Here is a 23,471-nt window from a genome sequence, read left to right as displayed (position 1 = left end):
AACTGAACTGCCCCACAGGAAGAAAATCATGGATAATACCACTTGGGGTTCCTGTAACAAAAGAGCAAGATCCCCACAAAAACCCAAAAGGAAAGGCTCCCACTTGACAAGCTCTGTATACACACATAGAGAACTTCCAATTAGTCTTTTTTTTTTTGCCTTTTTTCTTAATTGAAATATAGTTGATTTATAATTTTGTGTCAGTTTCAGGCATATGGCAACTTGACTCAGTTTTATATATATATGGGAAAAAATTTTATATATGTATATATTTGTGTATATTTATATTCTTTTAAAAATTATTTTCCATTATAGGTTATTATAAGATACAGAGTATAGTTCCCTGTGCTATAAGTAGGTCAATAGATAACAAGGTTGGTGATCTATTTTATGTATTGTAGTACGTATATTTTAATCCCAAACTCCTAATTTATCCCTTCTCCCTCCAATTAGGTCTTGTGCCTTACTCTTCAATATGAAGTGACCACTAAGGGTCACCAGACACCAGAGAAGAGCCCCCATCAATAAAAACAAAGACCAAAACAAAGTCTCCAGATACCTGGATAAGGAAGAAACAGGTGATGCCAGAAACAGAGATACCTTCAAATAAAAATTGCAATTAAAACTCCTAAAGAGTTAACAGAAGACACTGCATCCATCAATTTTTTTAAAGTAGTATACTATGAAAAACAAAAAGAACCCTTGGAAATCAAAAGTGCTCATCGACGTTAAAAAGTTAATAGGTTGGAATTAATAAAAAGGCAAAATTGTGGAAAATAATAAGGGTAGTATAAGGATAAAATATTTTGAGTATCAATTGAATTCAACATCGAAATTAAGAAAACAGAGGAGGAAAACATTATCAAAGAAATAATTTAAGAAAAATTTCCTGGAACTGAAGGACACGAGTCACCAGTTGACAATCTAATGAATGAAGAAAGATGAGTGCCAAGGTTCAGCATACCAAGGACACAGAAAAGAACTACAAGTGTCCAGATAGATAAGTCACTTACAAAGAAACAGGATTAGAAATGGTCTCAGACTTCTCAAAAATGACCCTAGAAGCTAAGAAGACAATGGAACAATGTCTTTAAAGGAATATAATTTGCGACCTGAATTCCATAGGGCCAAACTGAAAATACAGAGTGAGGGTAGGAAAAAAGACATTTTCAGATAAGAACAACAACAAAAAAAAAAGCCCTATCTCCCATGTATCATTTCTAAGAAAGCAATAGAAGGAAAGTGTCATAAAAACTAGGAAGGAAAGCAAGACATGGGACCCAGGAAACAGGGGTTCTGACATAAAAGAAAAGAAAATGCCCAGTATAATAACTAGGTGAGAGGCCCAAGATAAAACCTCTATCCTGGAGCAGGAGGACTTTACAGAGGAAAGTTCCAGATAGAGTGGCACACACACTTGGGCATGAAAAATGACTGATATACCATAAAAGTTCTAAACAGAAAGAAAAGGCAACCCACTCCAGTATTCTTGCCTGGAGAATCCCATGGACAGAGGAGCCTGGCGGGCTACAGCCCATGGGGTCTCAAGAGTCAGACACGACTTAGCGACTAAACCACCGGAGAAAGACTACCCTCAATTTGGCAGCAAGTGACAACTGTCCTTAAGATTTTTTTTTTTTTCCCCTGATAGAAAAAGAAAACACGTGGAAAATGAAAATAATAAATTTTCTATTCAAACATAAAATAAAAGAAAAGGACATGTACATAGGAAATAATGCAAGTAGAAACAAACAAACAAGCAAGCATTATCACCTCCAGAAAAAAAAAAGATACACAAGGAGGGCTTTTTGGCTTTGCAATACATAATAATTATATAAACATAACATGATATCAATAAATACTGATAATAATGGCTTTCAGGAAAGGGTAGAAGGCAAGTAATTGACACTTTTATCTCAGATAACAGCAAGTCAATCAGTTCAGTTGAGTTGTTCAGTCGTGTTCGACTCTGCAACCCCATGGATTGCAGCACACCAGGCCTCCCTGTCCATCACCAACTCCTGGAGCTTACTCAAACTCATGTCCATCGAGTCAGTGATGCCATTCAACCATCTCATCCTCTGTCATCCCCTCCTCCTGCCTTCAATCTTTCCTAGCATCAGTCTTTTCCAAGGAGTCAGTTCTTCGCATCAGGTGGCCAAGTAATGGAGCTTCAGCTTCAGCATCAGTCTTTCCAATGAATATTCAGGGAAGGGCAGGGGCTCTGGGTGCAGCAGACCTGGGTATGGCATAAGCCCTCTTGGAGGAGGTCACCATTAGCCTACCATAGAGCCACCAGAACTTACAGAGGATTGGGGAAACAGACTCTAAGAGGGCACAAACAAAACCTTGTGTGCACCAGGACACAGGAGAAAGGAGCAGTGACCCCACAAGAGACTGACCAAGTCAATAGGTGGCTTCTATAAATGGATAAATGATACATCAAGAAAGTGTTTTATTTTGAATGCAGCAACAAATATCTTGATGGTTGAAACTGAAAACTTTTGGATAAATGATAGCCTAACATGTCCTTTCTGACTTAAGTATCTTTTTATGGAAACAGTGTAGCTTCATTCTTTTTTTAATTGAAGTATATAGATGATGTACAAAATTATATGATACAGGTGTACAATATAGTGTCAAAATGGCCATACTACCCAAGGCAACCTACAGACTCAGTGCAGCCCCTATCAAAATACCAATGGCATTTTTCACAATATTTTTTGGATCTGTCTCCTAAAGCAAAAGAAATAAAACCAAAAATAAACAAATGAGACCTAATTGAATTTAAAAGCTTTTTTATGTAGCAAAGGAAACCACTGATAAAATTAAAAGATCTATTGAATGAGACAAAATATTTGCAAATAATATGATCAATAAGGGATTAATATCCAAAATATACAAATAGCTCATACAGTTCAGTTCAGTCACTCAGTCGTGTCCAACTCTTTTCAACCCCATGGACTGCAGCATACCAGGTTTCCCTGGCCATCACCATCTCCCAGAGCTTGCTCAAACTCATGTCCATCCAACCATCCATTCAAAAGCATCAGTGCTTTTGAACTGTGGTGTTGGAGAAGACTCTTGAGAGTCCCTTGGACTGCAAGGAGATCCAACCAGTCCATTCTAAAGGAGATCAGTCCTGGGTGTTTTTTGGAAGGAATGATGCTGAAGCTGAAACTCCAATACTTTGGCCACCTGATGCAAAGAACTGACTCCTGTGAAAAGACCCTGATGCTGGGAAAGATTGAAGGCAGGAGGAGAAGGGGATGACAGAGGATGAGATGGCTGGATGGTATCACCAACTCAATGGACATGAGTTTGTGTAGACTCCAGGAGTTGGTGACGGACGGGGAGGCCTGGTGTGCTGCACTCCATGGGGTCCCGAAGAGTCGGACATGACTGGGTGACTGAACTGAACTGATCTGAGGTTGGTCATAGCTTTTCTTCGAAGGAGCAAGTGTCTTTTAATTTCATGGCTGCAGTCACCAACTACAGTGATTTTGGAGCCCCAAAAAATAAAGTCCCTCACCGGTTCCGTTGTTTCCCCATCTATCTGCCATGAAATGATGGGACCAAATGCCATGATCTTAGTTTTCTGAATGTTGAGTTTTAAGCCAACTTTTTCAGTCTCCTCTTTCACTTCATCAAGAGGCTCTTTAGTTCTTTGCTTTCTGCGATAAGGGTGGTGTCATCTGCATATCTGAGGTTATTGATATTTCTCCCGGCAATCTTGATTCCAGCTTGTGCTTCATCCAGTATGGCATTTCGCATGATGTTCAGTTCAGTTCAGTCACTCAGTCGTGTCCAACTCTTTGCGACCCCATGAACCACAGCACGCCAGGCCTCCCTATCCATCACCAACTTCCGGAGTCCACCCAAACCCATGTCCATCGAGTCGATGATGCCATCCAACCATCTCATCCTCTGTTACCCTCTTCTCCTCCTGCCCTCAGTCTTTCTCAGCATCAGGTTCTTTTCCAGCGAGTCAGCTCTTCTCATCAGGTGGTCAAAGTAGTGAAGCTTCAACTTTAGCACCAGTCCTTCCAATGAATATTCAGGACTGATTTCCTTTATGATTGACTGGTCTGATCTCCTTGCTGTCCAAGGGACTCTCAAGAGTCTTCTCCAACACCACAGTTCAAAAGCATCGACTCTTCAGCACTCAGCTTTAGTTATAGTTCAACTCTCACATCCATATATGATCATCGGAAAAACCGTAGCCTTGACTAGATGGAACTTCGTTGACAAAGTAATGTCTCTGCTTTTTAATATGCTATCTAGGTTGGTCATAACTTTTCTTCCAAGGAGTGTCTTTTAATTTCATGGCTGCAATCACCATCTGCAGTGATTTTGGAGCCCAGAAAAATAAAGTCAGCCACTGTTTCCACTGTTTCCCCATCTAACTGCCATGAAGTGATGGGACCAGATGCCATGATCTTCGTTTTCTGAATGTTGAGCTTTAAGCCAACTTTTTCACTCTTCTCTTTCACTTTCATGAAGAGGCTCTTTAGTTCTTCTTCACTTTCTGCCATAAGTGTGGTGTCATCTGCATATCTGAGGTTATTGATATTTCTCCCAGCCATCTTGATTCCAGCTTGTGCTTCTTCCAGCCCAGCATTTCTCATGATGTACTCTGAATATGTTAAATAAGCAGGGTGACAATATACAGCCTTGATGTACTCCTTTTTCTATTTGGAACCAGTCCGTTGTTCCATGTCCAGTTCTAACTGTTGCTTCCTAACCTACATACAGATTTCTCAAGAGGCAGGTCAGGTGGTCTGGTATGCCCATCTCTTTCAGAATTTTCCAGTTTATTGTGATCCACACAGTCAAAGGCTTTGGCATAGTCAATAAAGCAGAAATAGATGCAGGATGTACTCTGCATTTAAGTTAAATAAACAGGGTGATAATATGTACTTGATATACTCCTTTCCCGATTTGGAACCAGTATATTGTTCCATGTCCAGTTCTAACTGTTGCTTCTTGACCTGATCGTACAACTCAACATCAAAAAAAAATCAACAAGGAATTACAGCATAGATTCATTCTTTATCAGGTTCCCAGAAGTGCTATGGAAGAATAACAGTTATGAGTACATATTCTTACTCTCACTCAGTTGTGTCTGACTCTTTGCAACCCCATGGACTATACAGTCCCTGGAATTTTCCAGGCCAGAATACTGGAGTGGGTAGCTGTTCCCTTCTCCAGGGGATCCCAACCTAGGGACTGAAGCCAGGTCTTCCACACTGCAGGCAGACTCTTTACCAGCTGAGCCATCTGGGAAGCCCAAGAATACTGGAGTGGGTAGCCTATCCCTTCTCTAGTGGATCTTCCCAACTCAGGAATCAAACCAGAATCTCCTGCATTGCAGGCAGATTCTTTACCAGCTGGACTATCAGGGAAACCCCATTCTGGACTCAGATGACCCGAATACTCAGCTTAACTCTGCCACTTCTTATTAACAAGGTGAATTTGGGCAGGTTAATGCACCACTCTACCTCAGTTTCCCCATATGTAAAAGAGGAAGCATAATAATACCCACCCAATGGAATTATTGTGAGAATTAAATAACACATGTAAAGCACTTGGCACTCTGCCTGGCACACTGGAGACATTCATAAAGTATTAGTGATCACTAACACCATCCCCCAGGAGGGTTCTATCTGGATATGCCACCCTGCCACCTTTCAGTACCCTTCCAAAAAGATCACTGTGATAGAATGACAGGTGAAGGACGCAGAACAGCTAACTGGAATCCAAGCCCTGCTCCTCAGTCAGAAATAACTAAGTTCTAAATGCAAAGCTCTATAGCATTGGTATCTTCCTCCACCTTGTTCTTTTCTGCTTGGTAATGGAACTGAAAACAACTTAGGGTGATACTGTAAGGAGTAGTCAACAACAGGAGCCTTAAGTCAGACAGACCAGGTCTAATTCTGGCCTCCCACCTATTAACTACATGAGCAGAGGCTAATCACCTGACTCTATGGGCTGAACTGTAGCCTCTCAAAAACTGTTTGTTGCAGCCCTAACTCTCAGTTACCTCAGGTGACTGTATTTGGAGACAGAGTCTTTAAAAATGTGATGTAGGTAAAACGAGATCAGGCAGGAGGCCCCAATCCAATAGGACTGGTGTCCTTATAGGAAGAGATTAGAACAGACACAAACAGGAGAAAGACCCTGTGAGGATACAGGCAGAAGACAGCCCCCTGCAAGCCAAGGCAGGAGGCTTCCGAAGAAGCCAGCACCTTATATTGAGTGTCTAGTTTCTAGAACTCTGAGAAAACGTTGTGTTGTTTAAGCTACTCAGTCTGTGGTGCCTTTTTACGGCAGCCCAAGGTGACTAACACACTTGATCTCAGTTTCAGAAAGGTAAAACAGGAATGCATCTCATGGGCTAACCGTGAGGATTAAATTGTATAAAAATGTACTTACCACAGTGCTCAGCATATAATATGTGCTCAGTAGATGTAGGATAGTATGGTTACTGGCTTATTGTTATTAACAAAATAATTACTCCAGTCTTTTCCATTCGTTGAGTGACCAATTCAGTGAAAGTTGTTGAAGCCATTACAGTGACTTCATAATTCACCTTCGTGTCTTTGATCTTGCCCTCTTCTCCGCATCTCCACCATATTGACAGAACATTCTTTCTGGAATGAAAATCTGGCTGTGATATTCAGTATCCCAAAGTGGCCCCAACTATTCTACTCCTGTGTGGCACACGTGTGCCTCTTCCTCTTCCAGAGGCAGACCCTGTGTCCCCTCCCTGTGAGTCTGGGCTGTGCCTGTGGCCACTTTGACTAGAATAATGCAACAGAGGGAATGACATCCTGGGACTTCCAAGTCCTCTTGGTGGCAGCCACTGAGCGACCAAGAACTGAAGAGCTTCGTGATAAGGGTGAAAGAGGAGAGTGAAAAGCTGGCTTGAAATTCAACACTCAAAAAACTAAGATCATGGCATCTGATCTCATCACTTCATGGCAAATAGATGGCGAAAAAAATGGAAACAGTGACAGATTTTCTTTTCTTGGGCTCCAAAATCACTGTGGATAGTGACTGTCGCCATGAAATTAAAAGATGCTTGCTCCTTGGAATAAAAGTTATGACAAACTTAGACAGCATATTCAAAAGCAGACACATCACTTTGTCAACAAAGGTCTGTATGGTTTTTCCAGTAGTCACGTACAGATGTGAAAACTGGATCATAAAGAAGGCTGAGCACTGAAGAATGAATGCTTTCGAATTGTGGTGCTGGAAAATCTCTTGAGAGTCCCTTGGATTTCAAAGTAATCAAACCAGTCAATACTAAGGAAATCAATCCTGAATATTCACTGGAAGGACTGATGCTGAAACTGAAGCTCCAATACTTTGGCCACCTGATGAGAAGAGCAGACTCAATGGAAAGACCCCGATGCTGGGAAAGATTGACGACAGGAGGAGAAGGGGTGGCAGAGTATGAGATGGTTACATAGCATCACCGATTTAAGTGACAAGAGTTTGAGCAAACTGAGAGACAGTGAAGGACAAGGGAGCCTGGCATGCTGCAGTCCACGGGGTCGCAAAGAGACACGACTTAGCAACTGAACAACAACAATGAGACATTTTTGGTTGTCACAGGACTGAGGGAGTGCACTGGCATCTACTGGGTAGAGGCCCAAGATGCTGCTAAACACAGGACAGCCAGATGCTGTCAGACAAAAAGGAATTATCCAACCCCAAATGCCACTAGTGCTGAGACTGAGAAAGCCTCATCACTTATGAGAAAGAGAGAGCACTGAATACACATACACATAGGGGCTTAGATGCACATCCCCACCCCTGCCTCAGCTCAGCCCGCTTCTCAGCATCCCTGAGAGCTGGAGGTACCAGGAAAGGTACCAAGGATAAGTAAGGGCTTAAATCCAGGCACCTTCTTTCCTGCTCAATGTGATCCTGACCAAGAGATTTCCTTAATCAGGGTCCTTTTCTCTCCATCCTGTGGTCACTTCTAGGCCTGACTGACATTCTGTAATTCTGCAGTTGTATGTTGGTGCGTGCTGTTTCTTTCTCGGCTAAAAGATGTCAATGCTGCAGGCTCTCTCACATGCCAAGAGAGGAGAAGTCCCAGATAGGCTGGTCTGAGTCACTGAGAGCTCACATTACATCCTGGATCGCCCAGAACTCAGTGAACTCAGCAGGCACAAAGGCTGCCCAGGTAAGTGGCCTTCAAGCTGCAGAAGAAACGGGAGGCTGGGAAGGTGGCCACTGAAGGCTGGGTGGCTAACTCAGCTCTAATCTGAAGAGGCCTCCTTGTCAGTCAAAACATGCTGTGTCTTTGCCAGGAAGCAGGGAGACCTCTGTGAAATCTGCTTCTTTGCCTCCCAGGGTAAGAGTGCTAGGAAACCTCACCCTGCCGAAGGATTGCTTCTGAGAGAGAGAGGTCCTGCAGAGAGGCAGTGAGCAGAGCTGATGCCTGGGGCCACTCCAGGGGCCTGACTTTATTGTTTCTAATTGGCTTCAAGAGGAGGTCAGACCGTGTAGTGGTAAAAAGCCTCAGCTTTCACATCACACAGGCCTGAATGTGAGTCTAGTCTATCCCTTTCTGTGTGACCCTGGTAAAGCGAGCCTGCCTTAGTCTTGACTAATCCTCAGTCCTGATTTGGGAACAATAATAGTATCCACGTTGCTCTGTGGATTAAGTAAGACAGTGAAACCACAGGTTTATCATACTGCACAGCCTAACTGCAAGTAGATGGTTATCATGAAAGGATACTACAGACCAGTGAATAGCTGAGGAGTATGATGGAATTCTCACATCAACTCCTGTATCCAGGTAGGATGCCAGATGATACTGAGAACTAACACTTTGATGGCAATTACGTACTTACAACTATTTCAAGTGCTCTGCACTTACTAACTCAAACCTCACAAAGACCCCGTGTGACAGGTATTTTATAACCCTTGTCTTACAGATGGGACAATGAGACACAGAACTGGTAAGGGGAGGACGAGGGTTTGGACAAAGGCAGCTTAGTTCCTGAATCCCTGCCCTTAGCAGTGCACACAGCACCCTGAAAGACTCCAGAAAATGGTAAGAAATGCAGGGGGAGGCCTCCCCAGCCTGCCTCAACCCTTGTCCTGCTACCAAATACCTTCTTCACCCCTAGGCAGCAGAGCCCTGCAAATGCCCAGCAGAGAAGCTCCCAGCTCTGCAGGGCAGAGTCCAGAGTGTCTGTTGGGGTGTGGGCAAGGAACGACACAAGAAGGCAGGAAGCAAATGAGATTCGGAAATGGGCAAACATCCCAGCACCATTTGGTGGCTGTGGGTGACTCTGGGCCCAGAGACATAATTTCTCAGCGCTTTATTTCTCTCCCTTGTAAACAAGGGCTCACAGGTGGTCAAACTCCCTACTAGCTCTAGAACACTAGGTTTTCCTAGTGAGAAAAGGCTGCCGGTGGAGTCTAGGCTGGATCCTATCTCGGGTGAAGAACGCCCCCTGGCGGATACTTCCAAGAATGTCCCAGAGCGCTGGGTTGGGACTCAGAGAGGACTTGGTTGGGCTGCTCTGCCCATGTAGCAGTGTGGGCACACATGTAGCTGTGTGGTCCCTAGCAAGGTGCTTCGGCTCTCTGACTCTCCGAATTCTGATCAGAAAATGACACATAAAAAACTACCAGTAATGGTAATATTTATAATATCTAACACTTTTTCCCCACACACATTTTTTCACCACTTTATTCTGAAATAGTAATGGGTTCTAAACCACTGTGAATGATAAATTTTAGGAGTTACGTATTTGTTCTTGGCACTCTATTATAAGGTTATAACACTGCCTCTGTTTTTCCTATACTTATTTTTGTCCTTCGTGGGGTTTTTGTTTTGTTTTTATTTCAATTTGGGGGGAATGTATTTAATTGCAATAAGAACAATTCTTTCTTACAAGAAGAATGTAATTGTGGTGAGATCTATTCTCTTAACAGGTTTTTGAATATACAACACACTGTTAACTATAGTCACTATGTTATCTAGAACTTACTCATCTTAAATAACTGAAATTTTATATCCCTTGATTTACCTAAGACTTTTTGAGTGTTTATGACATGATAGGTAGGCCCTGTTCTAATAATATATATATTTAGTTAATCCTCCACATAACCATGTAAGAAAGTTCAAAGACTATACAGCTCACTACAACAATCCACAAGAGACTAGGCCAATTAGAAAAGTATACAATAATGACATTTATAAGGTGATGTACATTTGATAAACATGACCCCATTGACTCCACACAACCACCGTTTCATACTTGTTTACAGCAAGGAGACAGAAGACCACCGCACCACGCCCTGGAGGCACGCAAGAGCAGGGTGTTCGGGGGTCACGTCTCACAGAGTCCCATCTAGCAGGGAAGGGAGACACCTTTTAAGGGCCCATGGGGTAATGGTGCACTATGGAAAAACCGAGAAGCTACAGAAGCTTCACTCAGTCTGGGAGGGGAGAAATTGCAAGAACCGTTCCACCCATGGTCATAGGCTCCCAAGCTTTGTCCGTCGCCATCATGGGACCCAGTACACTATTAACAGAACAGACCCGTCGTCTACCCCTGGCTTCTGAGTCAGTATCTGAGCCCCTGAGGAACACAGCCTGTGTCCTGATCACCTTCATAAACTCAGCACCCAGCAGAGGGGGTGTCATATGGTGGCTGCTCAACAAACATTTGCCAGTGAAAGCCCTACTCCTCTTCCAAGCCCACACACCCTTCTTCCTTTCACACCTTGGACATTCTTCTCCTTCACAATAACCCACAGAGATCAGGATAGTGCCTCCTTAGTCCAGGCCCTGACCATAATTCTCCAACACAGAGAAGTTACACTGATGTTAACTATTCCAAGTGTAATAGAATAAAAGTGTTGGCAGGGGGAGCGGGAGATGGCCAACAGTTTTCAGACACTTACTCTGTGCTGAGCATTCTATCTTTATCGCTGTAAATCTCAAAGCAAGCCTCAGAGGTAAGCAGTGAGTGACAGGGCTAGGATTTGCATAGAGGAGCCTGGCTCCACACCCTTGCACCCATGTTCACCACATTCCACTGCCCTGTGGCTCTTTCCTCCAAGGTTCAGTGAGTGACCAGTGCTACTCTCAGCCAAGGAGAAACTTCAGAGACAGTCCATTCAGGCTTTTTGCCCTCCACATTTGGACCTTCTTAGAGTCAGAAGATTCTTCTGGAAGGTCTAGCCTCACTTTCTGAAGGCCATAAAGTATCTTCCCATTATTTCCCATTTTCATTTTCTAGCCTTTTGTTCCTGAAGAAACCCTGAAGGACACGGGATATAGGGGCAGTCCACTGGGTTGAACCAACCAAGGAAACTGATACCTGAAAGATAGCATTCTCCATCTACTTACCTGGGGAATAAAGTCATTGAAGATGATAATAACAGAAACAACAATGCGTATCCTTGACTGAGTCTTAGTGGATACTGGCCTTTGGCTAAGCCATTCTCAAATATCATCTCATTTTAGTCCTCACCACAACCTTCTGAGGTATGTCCTACTTGATTTCCATCAGGTAAACTTCTGGAGAACAGAGCTTTATTTGTCTGGGCCATCCAGGGAGCTGATAGCAAGACAGAATTAGACATACAAGAGACTTAATGGGAGACCCATCTCTGAAAGATGAAGGAGCAGGAGCAGGAGTTGGCAGGAAAGCTATCCACCTTGATACACATCTGACCCATACGGAGACAGAAAGGGAAGGAAGGACTGGACGAGGAGAGCCCAGGCTGCAGTGGCCTACACCCTCACAGTAGCCTCTGGATGAACATGGTGGTGCAGAGGAGGCATGCTTAAGTTAGCTGCTTCATGGTTCTCAAGAGTTCCTCTCTTAAAGGTGCTCTGAACAGCATGAGCCCGTGGCTGCCACAAATAACACTGTTCCCTGCTGATTCCTCAGCACCTAGAACAGTGTCTAGCACACTGCATTCAATAAATACTTATTGAATCAATCTGTTACTTGAATTAATCCACTTTTATGTATAAGGAGGCTTGAGTGCAGAAAAATTGAGTGACTTGCCCATGGTCATGCAGCTGCTAGGCTGTCTGGCACAGACTTGAATCTTGGTTTTCCCATTCCAAAGCCCACACACCTAAGGCTGTGTGTCTCTGTAACTTGGCCTTCCCCACCTCTTTCCTCATCCCCTGCACTTAGCACCGAAACATTGCTTGACTGGAAATATCAGGATTTTTTCCTTGCCTTTACTCACTCAGTCATTCATTTAGCAAACATTTCTCAGATACTGCACAGGACACCTGGGTGACACAGACCAATAGGATAGGCTCCTCCTTTGAGATGGTCACAGCCCAGGGTAGAGAGGCAGTCACATAACAAATGATTAGTGTGCAATGGGACAGGGTTAAAATAACAGGGCACTGCCCAGAATTCCATCTCGGGATGAGGCGGTGAAGAAGTGGAGCAGAAGCCCACCTAGGCCACTGCCCACCTCACACCCTACCCACAATGCCAGCCAAGGCACAGAACTTCTGGAGGGAATTTAACCCCTGAACACCCAGGCCAGCCAAGGTTCACTGGGGCTGGAAATGCTATGGTATGAAATCACTTTAAGGAGTGAATGGTAGCAAGCCTGGTAACCATGGTTACACACAATTCAACTCAACAATACAAAGGGAACTGGCCAGCCTAGGAACCTGCCACACAGCTATTCAGGTGATGGTTTAGTCAATCAAATGTAGGCTACATGTAAGGAAAAGACTGAATGAGGCCTTTAAAAGTCTATCACACATTACTTGAAAACCACTTAGAAACTCCTATCACAGGGCTAAATAAAACAGATATCAATGATCAAAACTGACAAGACAAAAATAGCCGACAAAGATAGCATCTTCAGCTAACTAGAAAAACATGTCCCAGAGAAAATGGAAAACCCCTAGGGTGGGCAGTTAAAATCAGAGAATAAAAAATTATCTAATCCTAGTTTAAAAATTAGAAACAAGCCAAGTATCCATCATTGTGGGATTGCACAAATTTGAACATTCACAAAATGGGATTCTAAAAAACCAGGTTACATCCCAGCACCAGTTATTGTATCATGTACATATACCCACTGAGGGATGTCTGAAGACTGTTTATGAAAATGTTAAGAGTGATGCCCTCAGGATGATGGAATTTTGAGAGATTTTTACACTTTTCTTTCCACTCATCTGTGTATTCAGGTATTTCTAAACAAGCATAGATCATTTTCAAAAAGAAGAAAATGTATAAAGTAACATGGCATCTGGTTCCCATCACTTCATGGGAACTAGAAGGGGAAACAGCGGAAATAGTGTCAGACTTTATTTTGGGGGGCTCCAAAATCACTGCAGATGGTGACTGCAGCCATGAAATTAAAAGACACTTACTCCTTGGAAGGAAAGTTATGACCAACCTAGGTAGCATATTAAAAAGCAGAGACATTACTTTGCCAACAAAGGCACATCTAGTCAAGGCTATGGTTTTTCCAGTGGTCATGTATGGATGTGAAAGTTGGACTGTGAAGAAAGCTGAGTGCCAAAGAATTGATGCTTTTGAACTGTGGTGTTGGAGAAGACTCTTGAGAGTCCCTTGGACTGCACGGAGGTCCAACCAGTCCATCCTAAAGGAGATCAGTCCTGGGTGTTCATTGGAAGAACTGATGCTGAAGCTGAAACTCCAATACTTTGGCCACCTCATGTGAAGAGCTGACTCATTGGAAAAGACTCTGATGCTGGGAGGGATTTGGGGGCAGGAGGAGAAGGCGATGACAGAGGATGGGATGGCTGGATGGCAGCACCGACTCGATGGACATGAGTCTGAGTGAACTCCGGGAGTTGGTGATGGACAGGGAGGCCTGGCGTGCTGCGATTCATGGGGTCCCAAAGAGTCAGACACGACTGAGCGACTGAACTGAACTGATTTCACTCTGAAAAGCAAAATAATCAGAAAAGCAATGAAGTAATTCCAAACACCATGGACAACAGGGAGATAAAAAGGAAGCTGATAGTCTAGGAAAGACTATCTAGAAGATTTTTTTATGAACATCTTTAAAAGGAAGCAGTTATCACAGCCAATTGTTAAATAAGATTCAGTGAGTAGATTTCAGGGTCCTCTCCAGAATGTCATTAATGCCTGTGATACCACATGCCCAGCACATGACAGGTACTCAGCAAATATCTGTTGCATGAATCAATGAACAATCATTTTGGCAGCTATCTATTCCCTGTAACGCATCTCTATTCCTTTCAAATTTAGGTAATCCATTGGTCTGCCTAATGGATTCACTAGATTTTATTTCCTTTTATTTACAATGTCTGTAGTAATTCCAAAATTTTTACCTAGGTGCAGCTTGAAAGGAAGCAGTCTAGCTGGAGATTAAGCCTGGAGGCTTATCTTGAAACTGTGTTTGCACAGTACCTTAAGTAAGACTGAGAAGATGCCAACTGTTCACATCCAAGGAGAGAGGATGATGGAAACGATGAAGAACTACAGTCCTCCCAAGTGACCCCTTGGCTCTACCAGAGGACAAAGTTAATCAGCTCGGTCACAGGAATGTGGTCAACATTCTTGACCTGACCTCTCTCCTCTACTGCAGCCCGACCCCACAGCCCATCAGTCATGTACACCTCTTGCCTCACTCTCTTGATGAGTTTAGGCTCAGGGTCCCTGAGCCCCTGCTGTGGCCTCCAGTGACTCCTGCATCCTGATAGTCACATTCTTGGATGGACTCAGTCCCACACTGACTCTGGGGTTGGCCACAAGGCTTGCTTTGTTTTTGGCCAGTGGAATGTGTTTTTGGCCAATCCCATAGACAAACGTGATGCAGGCAGAGGCTAGCTAAGCACTCACACATTGGGGCTGGTCCCCTTGGAATGCTCCCTTTGGGGACCCATCTGTCACATAAGAAGGCTGGGCCAAACTGGATGGCGAGAAACCACAATGGGACAAAAGCCCGACCCAGTCATCCTAGTGTTCTGCTTTATCAGCCACATTAGGGACCACAGGGTGAGACCAGCATAACAACTGCCTGGTCAAACCCCAGAATTGTGAGAAATAATTAACTGTGTTGTGCCATTAAGTTGTGGAATGGTTCCTTATGCAGCAGTAAATAACTGCAATAGCCTCTGGTCCCTGTTCCCCTGTAAACCCTGTGATGACCTCAGTGGCCACTCCTCTCCCTGGAGTTTACTCTGCTCTACTGACACTGGTAGGCTTGCTGTTTCTCAAACATACCAAGCTCCCACTCCAGGGCCTTTGCACTTGCCGCTCCATTCACCTGAAGAGTATCTCCCCTGAATACTAATATGGCTTATTCATTCATCTCCTTCAAACCTACTCAAATGCCGCCTTCCCAATGAAGTCTTCCCTTAGCCGTCAATTAAAAATTATCCCCTTTCCCTGTCAGTCCTTGCTCTATTCTCTTTCCCTGTTTTTTCCCCTTTGCACATATCTACGTTTTAAAAGTTTATAATTCACTTATTTTATCGCCTGTCTCCACCTGTTAGAATATACTGTAACTCCTTGAAGGCAGGTATTTTTGTCTTGTTCATTGCTGTACCTTCAGAGCCTAGAACAACACTTGTACATGGCAATTACTCAGGTTGTTGAATAACTGAGTGAAAATATAATATGAAAAATGTGGTGCTCCGTACATAAAAGAGCTTACAGGAATACTGAGGAGAGATGTCTAACCCAGTTGCGGGAATTAGGCAGAGAACAAGAGGGTGGAAAGATGTTCAGGGCAGAAACCCAAAGTAAAGACACACTCTCTGCTCTTGTGGGCACACAGAGTCGGAGGGAAAAAAGAGCCTGTGCAATGAAAGAGCTGTAACATGGCATTAAGTTTCTGTCCTACCCTGCTGCTGCTGCTGCTGCTAAGTCGCTTCAGTCGTGTCCGACTCTGTGTGACCCCATAGACGGCAGCCTAACAGGCTCCCCCGTTCCTGGGATCCTCCAGGCAAGAATACTGGAGTGGGTTGCCATTTCCATCTCCAATGCATGAAAGTGAAAAGGGAAAGTGAAGTTGCTCAGTCGTGTCCGACTCTTAGCGACCCCATGGACTGCAGCCTACCAGGCTCCTCCATCCATGGGATTTTCCAGGCAAGAGTACTGGAGTGGGGTGCCATTGCCTTCTCTGCTGTCCTACCCTAGCCCCTCACAATATGAGTCCAGCCTGCTCCTCCACTCCCCACAGCTGAAAGGATGTGATCCCCTACCTCCAAGTCTGGTCCTACTCCTAATTCCCAGGACAAACCTGACCTAAGATGGTAAGGACATACCCCTCTGTGGAAACCAGCATCGAGTCACCCCCTACCCTGCCCCACCCCACTCAGGCAGTAGCCAGGTGTTAGGGGGATCAGGGTGGCATTGAGGCCACCAGACTCCAAGCTCATTCCCAGCACCTGGAGCCTTGTCTTAGTAAATTCCCAATATCCTTGGACTCCAGATCTGCCATGGCAAGACCACTTTTAAAAACAGAAAACCTAAACACAATTAGCTTAAGCATTAAGGAGATTTGTTGAGTAGAACAATTAAACATTCTAGTGGTAGGGCTGGCTTCAGGTACACGGCTTAATGATGTTATCGGGACTGGGTTTCTCTGCATTTCATAGCTTCAGTGGAGTTCACTTCATTCATCCTCAGGCTCTTTAAAAGGCCTCCAGCCTCTACCATAGCTTCAGCCTCTCACTTCCGGGTGTCAAATTGGCTGCTGTGTCTCCAGCTCCACCTTCTCCCAGACTTAGCATCATCAGTGGGAGGAGGGCACCTGTCTCTCACCCACCAATCCCAGAAAAGTTCCCACTGGATTTCACTGGCTTTGGCTATGTCATGTGACCCACTCCTAAACCAATCTCTGTGCCTTTCCCCATTGCTGGGAGGGAGAAAGGATTTGCTAATTTGATCTGCAGGGATCATGTGTTCCCCACTGGGTGACAGTGGAACCTCACAGAGATCCACTGGCTGGAATTGGAAGGGAAGGGAATGCTGCTGAAGGGGCAGATAATAACCTCTTACTCCAAGTTTAGTTCCATAGCCTGGCCTCCAGCAACCTGGCCAGAGAGATAACAGTCTTTGACTGAAGCATGTTTTATACCTTTCGCCACATTCTACACAATTCAAAATTAATGGTGAAATCATATCTTTTATGATGAAATGAAAATCAAAGATGCTCAAATATACATAAACCACTGAAATATATGGGCACCAAATGATGATAATGATTTTTCAATATAATTTGCTCCTAGGAATTTTTTTAAAAAGAATGTGATGCTATTAATATTCATCTTTGAAAAAGTAGGATAAAAATCAGAAAGGGAAAACAGAGATGACCTAAATCATGTCTATTATCAAAAACTTATTTCAACGGATTCCAAAGGCTGTCTGGATTCCTCTCTGGCAATGTAATTTTGCTCTGTCAAATATTTTATGAAAGTGGGTCACTGGCTAGAGCCAAACACAGGTTTTGTTTTTTTTTCTTTTTTAGTGCACCAATTTGTCCCATGTGATTTGTTTTAAAGCTGGATTTTTTAATTGAGTCAATATTTTTGTCCATCTGAAAGAATGTATCAAATGTATTTGTCTAGAAATCAGCTGTCCTAACAACTTTTAAAATTGTTAAAGAAATATTTGATATAATAACTGTTCTTCCCCTTAACTACTTTCTGCTAAGCATCTTAAGGCAGAAGAAGTAGGAGGTTTTATTTTTTTAAGCCTGAGAAACTGGGACTTCCCTACATTTCAAAGCACAAAGGCCTATTATTCAAGGAAAGGGGCCAGGAAGGCAGAGCAATTCAATTTTGAAGGCTGCTCTGTACTTCTTCCTTTCTCCTGCCAAATTAAGGCTCACCCCGGTCCCAAGTGGACTACATGCAGTGCAGCCCTCTGTGAAAAAGTGAAAACAGTCGAGGAAAAAGAAGAAGCAGCCAGCCAGGACAGCCTGGGGAGCACTCATTATATTTGAACAGAGCCAGTGAAAGGGGCTCTCTGCTGAGCTGCCTGGGTGGGGCCACTCCATTCAGGCTCCCATTGTAAATTCCATCTGTGTGCTATCATTTCCTGACCCACAAACAGGAAAATGTTTAGGCCATAAATTTCCCCAGGACCTTGCTTACTTGGCCACAAAAATCATTCCCTCTGAAGTTCATCAGCTCCAAAGGTTTAAGACCATGTCTTTCTGTGATTCCCTCTGCCTATTTACTGAAGGGCCTTCTCCCCATCTTTCTATTTTCCTTCCAGAAACTGGATCCTCCATGAAGGGAAATGAAACTGAAATGTTTATGAGGAAAACTCGGGCAAATCAGAAGCTCTCCTGTCCTCATGTGAGAAGCTTGAAATGTCTAGCTGGGCCAAAGCTGAAGCTAGTCAAGTGTCAAACTATAACTTGACTGAAAAACTGAGGGTGTTGAGAGCAGCTGTTCTCAAACTTGCAGTTCAGTTCAGTTCAGTCGCTCAGTCGTGTCCGACTCTTTGCGACCCCATGAATCGCAGCACGCCAGGCCTCCCTGTCAAACTTTAGCATGCATCAAAAATGACCTAGAAGAGTTTCTGATTCAGTTCTGGTTCAGGGCCTGAGAAAGTGTGTTTCTCACAAGTGCCCAGGGACCACATTTTGAGAACCCTTGATGTAGGGGGTGGCTGTACCAGGCCTCAGACATCAAGCAGGACATTATATTCAAAGGCTCAATAACATCTGGATTCGGATTCAGTAAACTTAGTCTGGTACCTACCTACAGACACAGGTTAAGTGCTTTCTACGGTAATGCGGTTATGGCTCTCAATCGTGTCCGACTCTTTGCGACCCCATGGACTATAGCCTACCAGGTTCCACTGTCCATGGGATATTCCAGGCAAGAATACTGGAGTGGGTTGCCATTTCCTTCTTCAGGGGATCTTCCTGACCCAGGGATTGAACCCAGGTCTCCCGCATTGTAGGCAGACACTTTACCATCTGAGCCACCAGGGAAGTCTCATTTCTAACACACAGTTATACACAAAATATAAAGATATTTTTATAGCTCAACTTCATTCTTAGCCTCTATTCAACCAGAGTGGTAAAAATGTGACCTCAACTAATTACATTCTTCCTTCCACCTGCAGAGAATGTCTCTAGGCTCTGGGTGTTTATGGATAATCACTGGGGCTAGGGGAGGATCAGGACTTGCATTCTGGTCCTTGCTGTCATCTATCCACACAGCTGTCAAATGAAATCGCCATCACCTTGCTTGGCCTACAGGCTTCAATCCTCTCCGATCATCACTGACAAGCCCCTCACCTCACGATGCATGACCCCTTCTGGCCCAGCACTATTTCTGGGCCACACTGGGAACCTGGAGACTGCCAGCCATGTCCTTTCTGCTCCCCAGGGTTCTGCCCAGAAGGCAGGGCACAGGGTCCCGCTCTGGGGTTTGCTGCATCTTATTTTTATCAGACTCGCCATGTTTCTTCTCCTTCCAACTTTTACCTCCCCTTCCTCTGCCAAGAACAGTGGACTCTGCTCATCTGAGGGAGAATCTCTTCAAAACTCTTGCCCCCACTCATTCTGGCCAAATCCAGAGTTCTCAGTGTTCCCCTAAGGGCTTTAGACTTCTGGAAACCAAAGCAAAAAAAGATTCTTATTTGTTTTTTCTGCCCTGACATTTCCTTCCCTTGGTTAATGAGCACAGAATGACCTTACTGCTTAAAAACAGGGAAGACTGCATAAACAAAAGAGCCATAAAAGGGTGAAAAAAATTGAAATACACATTAGCATTTTAGAATTAATATCTATTATTATTTTATACCAATTTGGAGAGAGGGACTCCAAAATCACTGTAGATGGTAACAGCAGCCATGAAATTGAAAGACGCTTACTCCTTGGAAGAAAAGTTATGACCAACTCAGACAGCATATTAAAAAGTAGAGACATTACTTTTCCAACAAAGGTCCATATAGTCAAAGCTATGGTTTTCCAGTAGTCATGTATGGATGTGAGAGTTGGACAATAAACAAAGCTGAGCGCCAAAGAGTTGATGCTTTTGAACTGCGGTGTTGGAGAAGACTTGAGAGTCCCTTGGACTGCAAGGAGATCCAACCAGCAATCCTAAAGGAAATCAGTCCTGAATATTCACTGGAAGGACTGATGCTGAAGCTGAAAGTCCAATACTTTGGCCACCTGATGCAAAGAACTGACTCATTGGAAAAGACCCTAATGCTGGGAAAGATTGAAGGCAGGAGGAGAAAGGGACGACAGAGGATAAGATAGCATCACCGACGTGATGGACGTGAGTTTGTGTAGGCTCCGAGAGTTGGTGATAGACAGGGAAGCCTGGCGTGCTGCAGTCCATGGGGTCACAAAAAGTTGGACATGACTGAGCAACTGAACTGAACTGAACTGATTATCTTACAATATCTGAATTCTCCTGTTTAATTTTCAAGGCAATCCTGTTAGGTAGATATTATTCTTCCCATTTTACAAGTGAGAAGATTGGGGTACAGAGAGATTAGAAAGCCTTGCCTCAAGTCACATACGCCAGATTTTGAACTGAGGGCTTCTGGTTCTGAATCCAAGGCTTATTCCACTGTATTGCAGCTTGTTCTCCCAAAGAAGAAGGGGAGAAAGGGAAGCCTGTCGATGGAGAAGGCATAGCCCAGAATACTGATCAGTGTTAGGAAATTATTTGGCCGATTAGATACGACTAATCCAAGGCGTAGTTACCATAAAGCAAAGTAATAAAATAAACAAAGAGACAAGATGCAAGGGAAGAAGACTCCAAGTCAAGGCCACAGGTCAAGTGGTAACTGCTTCTGGACTATAAGAGACAGGTTAGGAGTACAGAAAATTAAGACCAAAACCAAAGTGTCCTATGCTCCTCAAATCTTAATCTGGTCAGGGGTCAGGAACGCAGGAGTCACAGAAGTAAATTAAGGCACTTACAGTAAGAGCTGGACCGTAGACTATGAGACTATCCTTCTTATAAGAGGTAGATACCCCGTTCCTCAAATCTAAGCTGATCTTGAGACTTGCACTGACAGAATATGGTAGAAGTGATGGTATGTAAGTTCCAGAACAGTTGCAGCTTCCACCTTCATCCTCCTGGAGCCCCAAGGCCATGGAGGTAGGAAGCAGCCTAAAATGGAATATCACACACAAGGAGAGGCCCAGACGTTTCTGCTCGCCCAAACGAGCCCATCTCCCAGGTGACCTTCCAAATGAACGTAGTCATGTGAGTCAGCCCAGGCAAAATCAGCCCCAGACTACCCATCAAACCCCCAGAATAGTGAAAAGTAATATACTGCTGTTGGATTAAGCCACTAAGTTGTAGGGTGATTTATTATGCAACAATAGCTAACTGATACAACTTGAATGTATAAGCTGAGAGCCACTCTCAAGTAATTGAGGTGCCTATGTGGATTAATGCTGCAAAAAATTACTACAGTAACACAGTGAAGTAAAAGCCCTTTTAGTGAGGCTCCCTTGCACTTCTTTTCCTGATATACAGATCAAGTGTACACTCCATGCCCAGAGAGTGATTATAGATTTTATGCTCCCTTCTACACAGACCAAAGATTTCTTCTGAAAACAGAACTACATACAACCAAACAGAAACTAGCAAGAATGTGTAGAAGATTATTCAAAAAAAGAATGTTAAGAGAGCTCTTTCTACATGAAAGCAAGGAATTGTTTACATAGGAAAATGTGTGCTGAAACCAATTAATTTCCTTTTTTTTTTTTTTTTTTGCTTTTACAGCACATTAGGTTCTACTTTCAAGATTTATTGAGTCATGAAACATGTTAACTGTGGCAGGCTGAGTTCCAATTAAAGACAGAAGGCAAGGGTCATTTACCTACACCTAAATGCTTCTTCAATAATAACAGACTCATGAACGAAAGGAACTTGCTCCAGAAAGAATATGACAATTTGTGAATATAGCTGTCATTTTTATTCAGACACAAATGGCTCTAGACCAGAAAATTGCATTAGCTCAAAACATGATATGGAACCCACTGCCAACAGGAAATGTTTCTTGCACGTGGGTAATTCCCTATCAAAATCAGCAACCATGATGATAAAAAACTACTCTTGCTTCTTGACTTATCATCTCTCTTGACAGGATGCCTTGGCATATTTTAGTTTTACAAAATACCAGAATGTTTTCACAGAGTAATCAAATTCCTAAAATAAAATTATATACACTTTAAAAGCAATACTATCACAAAATACTGCAGTGGTGTTTGGGGTTTGATGATGACAATCTTTTTCAGAAAAAAAAAGCATCTCACGGTTGGGGCTGGACAGAGAATACAGATGGTGTCTGGTGGCTCCTTCACAGCGGGTCACTTTGCACTCCTTAGTCTCTTTTAAATGCTATCTACAAGCGCCCTCTCAGTCTTTTCCTTCCTCTCCCTTTCTCGTATTTCTTGGCCTATTCCCTTTGTTGATTTCAATCACTTGGCCCTTTCTATCCCCTCCTTTCCTTGAACCTTAGTCCTCTCTTTACTCCCTTACCTGATACACAAAGAGTACAACTGCTCATCACATGACAGCCCCGCATTCTCTGGTATTAGCACAAAGAAAGAATTCTCTCTCAGACAGGGTATGGTTACCCTGCAATTTCCCACGTCCTTTTCTCAAAGATACAGTCAGTCCCAGCTCCCGCCCCCCTCTGTCTCTCCATCCAATTTCTGATGAAACAATGAGTATATTTGGTTGGTTATATTCAAAAGCCAAAGCCTTTGACTGTATGGATCACAATCAACTGGAAATTTCTGAAAGAGATGGGCATACAGACCACCTGACCTGCCTCTTGAGAAACCTATATGCAGGTCAGGAAGCAACAGTTAGAACTGGACATGGAACAACAGACTGGTTCCAAATAGGAAAAGGAGTACATCAAGGCTGTATATTGTCACCCTGCTTATTTAACTTATACGCAGAGTACATCATGAGAAACTCTGGGCTGGAAGAAGCACAAGCTGGAATCAAGATTGCCAGGAGAAATATCAATAACCTCAGATATGCAGATGACACCACCCTTATGGCAGAAAGTGAAGAGGAACTAAAAGCCTCTTGATGAAAGTGAAAGAGGAGAGTGAAAAAATTGGCTTACAGCTCAACATTCAGAGAACTAAGATCATGGCATCTGGTCCCATCACTTCATGGGAAATAGAAGGGGAAACAGTGGAAACAGTGTCAGACTTTATTTTGGGGGGCTCCAAAATCACTGCAGATGGTGACTGCAGCCATGAAATTAAAGGACGCTTACTCCTTGGAAGGAAAGTTATGACCAACCTAAATAGCATATTAAAAAGCAGAGACATTACTTTGCCAACAAGGGTCCGTCTAGTCAAGGCTATGGTTTTTCCAATAGTCATGTATGGATGTGAGAGTTGGACTGTGAAGAAAGCTGAGCACTGAAGAATTGATGCTTTTGAAAACTGTGGTGTTGGAAAAGACTCTTGAGAGTCCCTTGGACGGCAAGGAG

The 23,471-nt window shown here is 43.5% G+C and overlaps 1 long non-coding RNA gene across 1 annotated transcript in view; it reads left to right on the top strand.

Annotated features, from left to right (window-relative positions):
- The window catches only part of LOC105603417 (uncharacterized), a 30,056-nt gene extending 12,423 nt beyond the window's left edge, over nt 1-17,633 (top strand). The window contains exons 3-5 of the long non-coding RNA XR_001022532.4: nt 454-8,197; nt 8,955-9,073; nt 14,352-17,633. This is a non-coding gene — a long non-coding RNA (uncharacterized LOC105603417). The remainder of the gene's footprint in view (nt 1-453; nt 8,198-8,954; nt 9,074-14,351) is intronic.
- Nucleotides 17,634-23,471: the final 5,838 nt, after the last annotated feature.

Source organism: Ovis aries, chromosome 19 (assembly GCF_016772045.2).
Source record: "Ovis aries strain OAR_USU_Benz2616 breed Rambouillet chromosome 19, ARS-UI_Ramb_v3.0, whole genome shotgun sequence".
Classification (NCBI taxonomy): domain Eukaryota; kingdom Metazoa; phylum Chordata; class Mammalia; order Artiodactyla; family Bovidae; genus Ovis; species Ovis aries.
The sequence above is the reverse complement of the archived record's forward strand: the minus strand, read 5'-3'. Positions and strand labels throughout refer to the sequence as shown.